A 10,024-nucleotide genomic window follows, 5' to 3' on the forward strand; every position below is an offset into this window, starting at 1 on the left:
GTGACTACAATATGGCAGAAGAAGTGGTGTTGTACAGGTTTTGGGGTCTACACCTTAAGACCTTCCACTTCTTGCCTCTTAGAATACTTTTTCTGGGACCCTTGATTTTCACATAATTTCAACTACCTTGAGACAGCTGTGGAGAGGCATGCATTGGTGCTTCAGCCAACAGACCCATCTGGGATCAGCCTTCTAGCCATATCTGCAAAGGCACCAAATATATGGGTGAAGCCACCTTGGAGGATCCAGACCAGTCCATCTGCCACCTCAGTTGACAACATGCAGAGCAGATTAATTATCCAGCCTAGTCCTGCTGCAATGCCTAACTCAACAAAATGTGAGATATAGCAAAATGATGATTGCTTAATTCACTAAATTTTGAGGTAATTTGTTAAGCAGAAATAAATAACTGAAACAGTAGGCTTTTAAAATTTGCATTCTCAGTGTTTCTGGATGAGCAGTGCATCTTTTGGGAGTGTGAGTTAGCCTGTCATAGAAGGCCTTTTTGAAATTGTGTTGTCCCATATGCCTTGAATATAGTTTTGATTATTTCTTACCTTTGTTCTTAACATGATTTATTCAATTATATATTTATATAATGCAATTTTTAATGATTATCACAACATTTTTGAACATTTACCAGTTGGCTTTTCCAAGCTGGCATGATCTGACCCCAGCACATTTCTGACAGTCCCTCCTCAATCAGTTTCTGATGATATTACTTCAGTACTTAGCTATGATAGAACAATTAAATGATCTAGTTTGGGAGTCAGAGTTAGGTGAACATTTTGGTTTTGTGACTTACTAGTAGTGTGAGCTTAAGTAAGTGACTTAGCGGTTTCATCCTGTTGCCTCATGTGCAAAATGGGGATAATCATTACTACCTTAATTGTTTGCTGTGAAGAAGATTGAATGAGGGAAATATGAACAGAACTTTGTATATTGTCAGCTCTATTATTATTGTAATTCTTTGGTTTTCTTGTAAAATATATGGGCTCATGTATTGACATTCACAGTAATAAAAAGAAAGCTAGCCTTTGTTGAGAAAATTAAGGAGATTTTTCCTTAGTCTTTGGTCCTTGTTTTGACTGTATTGGGAACTCTGGGCTTTAATCTTTACAGAGAGGTGTGGTGGGTGTGGATCGTGGCAACATGAAGGCTTGTGCATACCTGAAAAAAGGATGTTAGCAGTAAGAAGCACCAACTTTCCTAGTATGAGGATTCCTGACATGCCCATCCTCTGTGAGGTGGTTGAGGGAGAAGTATATGGTTTCCCCTTTGCAGACTGGCAAACAGAAGATAAAAGAGATTACAACTTACCCCAGGATTACAGTATCTGGGCTAGAAAAAAAAAATGGCAGAAATATTCAGTTCAGCTTTTTGTTAGTGGATTCACTCCAAAACCCAGAGCATGAAGGTTCTTTAATTTCCCCCAAACTATGCTCTCAAATGAGGCCTATTTCAGGCAGACACTAATCCAGCCCTGGGGTGGAATATTTCCTCCTCAGTGCCCTTCTTTGATGTGTAGCTGATATGGAACCGAGTGCCAACATATGTTTGTACAAATATATTGGCAAATGTAAGCAGCCCACTGCTAATTACTACACTCTGAACCTCATGTGAAATTTGAATGATGCCTCAAGGAATTTGAATTTAAGAAAATAATATGTACATATTTTCAAATCTTAGCAAAAAATGGTTAACTTCTTTGTGGTTGAAACTGGAAAAGACACTCAAGGTTATTATCTTGTCTTCTCAAACCTTTGGCAATAACATGTTTATTTAAGGAATTCAGGTTAAACAGTTGCTAGAAAAGATGAAGTGTTTTGGACACTTTTAAAGTAAAAAAGGGCAATTTAAATTAAATAACCCCAAATTGCTTAATATTTTAAAAATGAAAATAAGAACAGTAGAATTTAAACAGATGTTATGCAAAACAATAGAGCACTATAGGCCAAAGGTCACAAAATTTATGGGCTGAGAACAAAGCTACTGGGTTCAAAACATAAAGCGAAACTGTGGGAACTTCAGAGGTCTTGCCCTGCCTAAGGTATTCAAATTCAAATCATTTTGGAGTACTATGCTGGCTTAGCATAATTGGGAAGGCCAGATCAGGCTTTTGTATTCAATGTTGTGGTCCTTGATTTAGATGATATTAGTTAAAAAGATGATACTTTAATCAGATTACTACAGATTTCAAACTAAAACATTATTTTTAAAAACAAATTATGTGAACACATTTCTTCTATTAATTTTGGAAATTTTAAGAGTTGACTTTAATTAAACCAAATGGATTTTTTTTTTTTTTTAGTAAAAGTAAATGGATATATAGAATTATTCTGTTGATCAGCTTCTGAACGTCTCAAATTCTGAATATAGAAATATTATCAGAATATTTCCATTTTAAGAATATGAAATGTTTGTATTCTGAGGGGATGTGGAGAAAACTAAAGCCAAACTGCAGGAGTGACTTAATCTCTATTTCTGTGGTGAATTGACTTCTGATAGTCAGCTGGGAAAAAATTAGAATGTTTAATCATTGTGTTTAATTGAAAGAAATTTGTAATGATTCAATTTGCTTATCTCTATATCTAGATGTTTAGATTAAATTTTTTCTAATTTGGTTTACTTATAAGAGAGATGTCTACATTGATAACACAGAAAAAACAAAAGTGGTGTTGTTTTTTTTTAGATGTAAGCAAACTAGTAGAGTAAATTCAACTCACTAACCTAGTAATTAACTAGTTGAGTAATTTGATAAAAATTGTGGTTTAGTTTCTTAGACCTGTATCAATGAAAAAAAAAAAAGGTCGATTTGTAATTAGTATTTAAGTGTTGTTATTTATATGGTTGTTTCTAAATTTCCTAGTGTGCTTCAACTTAGACTGTTTTCTTAAATATTTTAAATAATTTCCTGAATTTTTACTAAAAATTTACTTTATTAAATTTCTTTTTCCCTGTAGGCAGGAAGAGTTAAATAAATACTATTAAGTACGCGAATGTACTTGGTAATATGTACATAATTAGAATGTTGTATGTGACACCACCATCTTAGAGATCTTTCAATATCCCACACTGTGATGCCCATCTCTTATTCTTCCATCTCAATTGCTCTAGTACACCCACTGCAACAATTCTTCAATGTCATAGAGACCTCCAGTCCAGGGACCCTGTGTGCCCTATCCATCAGTTCCCTCCTGTCTTCATTTCCTTTCTTGTCCAGCCTAATGTCATGGTCCATCATTATTATTACTCCCTTGCTAACGCCCTAAACCTCCTTGCCCCTCTTTTCCTCCTTCACATTTGACTGGCAAAAGCTCAACCCTGATTGAACTCAACCATCACCTTTTCATGAACACTGTTTGGGGAAAATCTTCACACACTGAAGCTGACTGATGGCTAAATTCTTGATCTCAAACTTCACATAGGCTCAACCAAAATCTAGAAATTCACTGATTTTTTTCAGTCCTGTTTTGGGTCAAAATTTTACATATGGTAACAGAGCAAAAGCTGAGGGTGGTGGTGCTGAAAGAGTAGGATAGGAGAAACATAAATTTAACGAACGGAGTCTTAATTTTAGATTCGATTGCTTTTGGTAACTTTTGGGTGTTTTGTCTTCTAGATCTCTTCATTTTCTCTAGCTCCTCTTTATAATGATATCTAGACATAGGGGCCAACTTACTTGATTTTATGATGGAGGACAAGGAGGCTTCAGATCTGCTTACTAAACTCTGGACGGCTGCTGTGTTTGCTGAGGAAGAGGGGTCCCCTACCTGGAATGATAGTTGGGCCTTGGCATTGCCACCCTCTGAGGCATGTCTGGTCCCTGTTGCCTTTCAGAGGTCTTGTGTGTGCAGCTGTTTCTGAAATTTGCAGTCTTACCTGTTTGTTCTGGTTGTATAGATCTTGCATTGTGTGTCCATTTTTTTTTCTGGTGCCCCATCACTTTTGGTTAATATCCCTCTCAGCCCCTTTCTGTCCACTCATATGCCACAGAAGCTTTTAGAAGCCAGCGGCATATGGGTGCTATTGGTTCTGTGCCCATAGGACATTGGGTTCTGTCCCAATGAAGGACTTCTGCTAGTTGTTTCTCTCTCCTAGGTTCTGCCTGGTGAAGCAGCCTGCTAGCTCTAATGTTCTTGGATGGCTCTGTACCTATCAGAATGTTTCTACACCCTTAGTACTGAAACTAAATGCTGAGAGGGAGGAAAGGCAAAGAGGTTGCTGTTCCTCTTGCTCTTCTCCTGTCCCTATTATTCTACGGCTGAATTAGGTGGTTTCCCCCCCTTCCTATGTGGCAGGGGCTTTTCCTGTATACTATCTTGAGTTCTTTAGACCAATAATAAACTTGATGGTTAAGCCAGCCAGACTGGCTTTTGATACATTATTGGGAATTTAATAAATTTAGAAAATCATTTTTCTCTTGAGAAACCCTGTTTTTAAAATAGATGGAATTGCTAGGGATTCGGCTGAGTGTTAATTGCATTTTTCTGTTCCTGTGCTATCTGTACTAATCTCCACGGTCCTGTGCCCCTTTCACCTGCTCTCTAACTCCCCTATAGATGAATGCCTCTGAGTAGAAAGAAGGTCACGTCCATAGAGATGCCAAAGAGAAAAGCACATTAATATATATCAAAAATTGTTATTCTTGTCATACTACTAAGTTTACTTTCTTATTCTATGAGATGACTACTTTGTCTGCTTCGTCCTCAGAGCTCTCATTACTCTTCTCCCTCTTTGCTACCCAGTTCTCAGCAGAAGACCCCATCTTATGTGTCACTGAGAAAAATTATAGTCACTGGAGAACTCTCACTGCCGATTCTATCCGTAACCTGCATCTTTTTCTTTTTTACAGAAAAGATGGAAGAAGAATCAATTCTACTGAAGACCAATCCCTCCAGTTTTGCTTGAGAGTCTATTTCCTCCTATCTTCTAAACATTCCAGTCCTTCCCTTTATCTTTTACATTATGAGTATCTTTTTCTACTGAATTATTCTCATCAGTATAAGACTGTGCTTTAGTATTGCTTTTCTTTTGTATTGTAAAACTTAATAAAACTTTATTTAATTGAAAAATTTTAAATATTTATGGTACATAATAGGTGTATATATTAATTGTGTACATGAGAAGTTTTGATACAGGCACAAAAGATGAAATAATCATACAATGGAAAATGGAGTATCCATCCCTTCTTGAAGAAAAAAAACTCACCCCATATCTTTCTCACCCTCAGTTTACTAATTTCTTTCTCTGCCACCCTTCCTGGCTAAGTTCCTTAGAAAAGTAGTCTACATGTGTCACCCTTTCTATGCAGTTTCAAACCATTCACATATGTCTTGCATCTCTCTACCATTTCACTAAAATTACTTGTGCCGAATCCAGTGTTTATGTTCTTGTCTTACTCAATTTCCCAATGGCATTCAGCATAGCTGGTTATTTTCTCTTTTGGGAAAAAAATTCTATCTCTCTTAGCTTCCATGGTGTCACACTCTTCTGGCTTTCTTCTTGTCTCATTGGCAACTCAGTCTCATTCTTTCCTGGCTTTTTTTTCTTTTTTTGTAATATTAAGTTTAAGTTATTTTAAATTTCAATAGTTTTGGGGGAAGAGGTGGTGTTTGGTTACATGGATGAGTTCTTTACTGGTAATTTCTGAGATTTTGGTGCACCCATCACCTGAATAGTGTAACTGTAGCCAATGTTTAGTCTTTTATCCCACACCCCCTGCCCGCTCTTTCCCACAAGTCCCCAGAGTCCACTATATCATTCTCATGCCTTTGCAACCACATAGCTTAGTTCCCATTTACAAGTGAAAAAGTACGATGTTTGATTTTCCAGTCGGAATTACTTCACTTAGAATGATGCTCTCCAATTCTACCCAAGTTAATGTGAATGCATTATTTTATTCCTTTTTATGGCTGAGTAGTATTTCATGGTAGGTATAGATATAGATATATAGATATAGATAAATATACCATTTTCTTTATCCACTGGTTGGTTGATGGGTATTTAGGCTGGTTCCATATTTTTGCAATTGTGAATTGGGCTGTTACAAACATGCATGTGCAAGTGTCTTTTTCATATAATGATTTCTTTTCCTCTGAGGAGATACCCAGTATGGAATTGCTGAATCAAATGGTAGATCTACTTTTAGTTCTTTAAGGAATCTCCACACTGTTTTCCACAGTGGTTGTACTAGTTTACATTCTCTCCAGCAGTGTAAAAATGTTCCTTTCTTACCACATTCATGCCATCTATTACTTTTTGATATTTAAATTATGCCACTCTTGCAGGAGTAAGATGGTATCACATTGTGGTTTTGACTTGTATTTCTCTGATCATTAGTGATGTTAAGCATTTTTTCATGTTTTTTGGTCATTTGTATATCTTCTTTTGAGAATTGTCTATTCATGTACTTAGCCCACTTTTTGATGGGACTATTTGTTTGTTTTTTTTCCTCGATGATTTGTTAGAGTTCCTTGTAGATTCTGGATATTAGCCCTTTGTTTGTGAATATTTTCTCCCACTCTGTGGGTTGTCTGTTTACTCTGCTGATAATTTATTTTGCTGTGCAGAAGCTTTTTCATTCAATTAAGTTCTACCTATTTATCTTTATTTTTGTTGCATTTGCTTTTGGGTTCTTGGTCATGAACTCTTTGCCTAAGCCAATGTCTAGAAGAGTTTTTCTGATGTTATCTCCTAGAATTTTTATGGTTTCAGGTCTTAGATTTAAGCCTTTGATTCATCTTGAGTTGATTTTTGTGTCAGGTGAGAGATGAGGATCCAGTTTCATTCTTCTTCGTGTGGCTTGCCAATTATCCCAGCACCATTTGTTGAACAGAGTGTCCTTTCCCCACTTTTTCTGTTTTGTTTGCTTTGTTGAAGATTACTTAGCTCTAAGTATTTGGCTTTATTTCTGGGTTCTCTATTCTGTTTCATTGGTTTACATGCATCCTTTTATACCAGTACCATGCTGTTTTGGTAACTATAGCCTTGTAGGATAATTTGAAGTCAAGTAATGTGATGCCTCCAGATTTGTTCTTTTTGTTTAGTCTTGCTTTGGCTATGTGGGCTCTTTTTTGGTTCTATATGAATTTTAGAGTTGTTTTTTCTAGTTCTGTGAAGAAAAACGATGGTATTTTGATAGGAATTGCATTGAATTTATAGATTGTTTTTTGGCAGTATGATCATCTTCACAATATTGATTCTACCCATCCATGAGCATGGGATGTGTTTCTATTTGTGTCATCTATGGTTTGTTTCAACAGTGTTTTGTAGTTTTCCTTGCAAAGGTCTTTGACAACTTTGGTTAGGTATATTCCCAAGTATTTTTATTTTATTTTTTGCAGCTGTTGTAAAAGGGGTTGAGTTCTTGATTTGATTCTCAACTTGCTTGCTGTTGGTGTATAGTAGTGTCACTAATTTTTATACATTGATTTTGTATCCTGAAACTTTGCCTAATTAGTTTATCAGATCTAGAAGCTTTTTGGATAAGTCTTTAGGATTTTCTCAATATAGGACCATATCATCAGTTAATAGTGACAGTTTGAATTCTTTACTGATTTGGATGCCCTTTCTTTCTTTCTCTTGTCTGATTGCTATGGCTAGGATTTCCAATACTATTCTGAATAGAAGTGGTGAAAGTGGGCATCCTTGTCTTGTTCCAGTTCTCAGAGGGAATGCTTTCATCTTTTTCTCATTCAGATAATGTTGGCTATGGGTTTGTCATAGATGGCTTTTGTTACTTTAAAGTAAATCCTTTCTATGCTGATTTTGCTGAGGGTTTTAATCATAAAGAGATGCTGGATTTTGTCAAATGCTCTTTTCTGCATCTATTATAACGATCGTATGATTTTTGTTTTTAATTCTGTTTATGTGGTGTATCACATTTATTGACTTGCATATGTTAAACCAATCCTGCATCCCTGGTATGAAACCCCTTGATCATGGTGTATTCTCTTTCGGAGGTACTGCTGGATTTGGTTGGCTAGTGTTTTGTTGAGGGCTTTTACATCTATATTTACCAGGGATATTGGTTTGTAGTTTTCTTTTTTTGTTATGACCTTTCCTGGTTTTGGTATTAGGTGATATTGGCTTTGTAGAATAATTTAGGGAGGATTCCCTCTTTCTCTGTCTTTTGGCATAGTGTCAATAAGATTGATACCAATTCTTCATTGAATATCTGGTAGAATTCAGCTGTGAATCCATCTGGTCCCAGACTTTTTTTGTTGGCAATTTTTTTTATTACTGTTTCAATTGTTACGACTTGTTATTGGTCTGTTTATAGTTTCTATTTATTTCTGGTTTAATCTAGGAAGGTTGTATATTTCCAGGAATTTACTATTTCCTGTAAGCTTTCTAGTTTGTGTGCATAAAGGTGTTCAAAGTAGCCTTGAATAATCTTTTGTATTTCTGTGGTAATGGTTGTAATATCTCTCATTTTGTAACTTTTTTTCTTGACTCAAACTCTTAATGTTGGCCATCTTCAGGGTTTGGTCCAGCCTTTATTTTTAAAAAATAATTTTTTTCCAAGGTACACTTTCCCAACTTTATGACTTTAAATACCACATAATTAGAATTTTCCACATTTGTATCTCCTCCTCAGACTTCTCCTCTGAGCTATAGACTCAAACATTTAAATTATCTTCTTGATATCTCTATTTGAAGGAATCACAGTCATCTTAAACTCAACATTGTTAACACAATTACTGATCTCCAGTCTCTCATTTCCCAGTAATCCTCTTCGGTCTTCTATATCTTAGTATTAGTACCACCGTCCTTTAGGTCCTTAATCTGTGAATCTAGTAGTCTTTCTGGATTTCCCAGCTGCTTCTTTTCAGTGTCTTACATGCTTACTTTTTGGATGCATTCTTTAAACAGTGGTGTTTTATCTTAGCATCTACTCGCTTTTCATTTGAATTTTTCTCCTTAATCAATTGGATCTACTTCTATGGCTTCATTGCCATCATATGCTGATGACTTTTCAAATTTATCTCTAACACTGGATTTGCTTCTGAAATCATGACCCTTATGTTTAAATACTTAGTCAGCATCTTCATTTTGATGTTCCACAGGAAACCTCAAATTTTCTTATCCAGAATATAGTTTGCTACGTTCCCAAGTAACTCATGCTTCCTTCTTATCTCCTCTTTCAGTGAATAATGCGAGCACCTAATAAAGTCACAAGCTAGAATCCTGGATACCATTCTTGGCAAGTTGTCCCTTCTCCATTCACATTAAATCCATCAGGTTTTGTCACTTCAGTGTCTAAAATGTGGCACAAATTTGTTAACTCACCTTCTTTTCTCATGAAACTACCTTGGAACAAGTCTTTCTAATTCTTTTCTGGACTATTGCACCAGTCTCCTCATTTTCATTTTTGTTCATTCCCATTCCATTCTTCAAGAAGCCAGAGTGATTTCTGAGAAAGCAAATAAGATCATGTCATTCTCCTCTGTAAAGCCATTTATTTTAATATGATGCTTCATAAATCTGCAATCATTTTGTTTATTCATTTGTTTATCTGTCTATTATTGTAATCCCCCATTGGAATTCATGCTCCATGTGAGCAAAATTGTATCTGCTCATTTTTGTTTATTAAGCATCTTGCACAGTTTCTCAAGCACCATTTCTTAATGATAATAGTAGTGATGAAACACAACAAAGGGACTCAGTAATCAACATAGAGCTCTGATTACCACAAATCCCAAAATAGTGCAGTTCAATTTTTTACAAAAATGATATTTTAGTGAATTTAAACTAAGACATTTTAATAAATAAGTCTAGTACGGAATTCCATTTTTTAAGGGACTGTGAGTTTAGGCACATGAGCTGGTGGTTTCCCCTATTGTGCTATATGTGGCCTACAGCTTGCTCAAGCAAGTTCAGGACCACAGCTAGGCCCTTTGAAGAAATACATATGTGTAGAATTCTAACAAGGTCAGACGTAAATTTCAAATATTCATGAAGTGACTTTGTCTCCCTGACTGGGTATGATACTGTAGTTTCTGTAAAACAAAGGGGGACC

The sequence above is a fragment of the Cebus imitator genome, unplaced genomic scaffold, assembly GCF_001604975.1.
Source record: "Cebus imitator isolate Cc_AM_T3 unplaced genomic scaffold, Cebus_imitator-1.0 Scaffold17, whole genome shotgun sequence".
NCBI lineage: Eukaryota > Metazoa > Chordata > Mammalia > Primates > Cebidae > Cebus > Cebus imitator.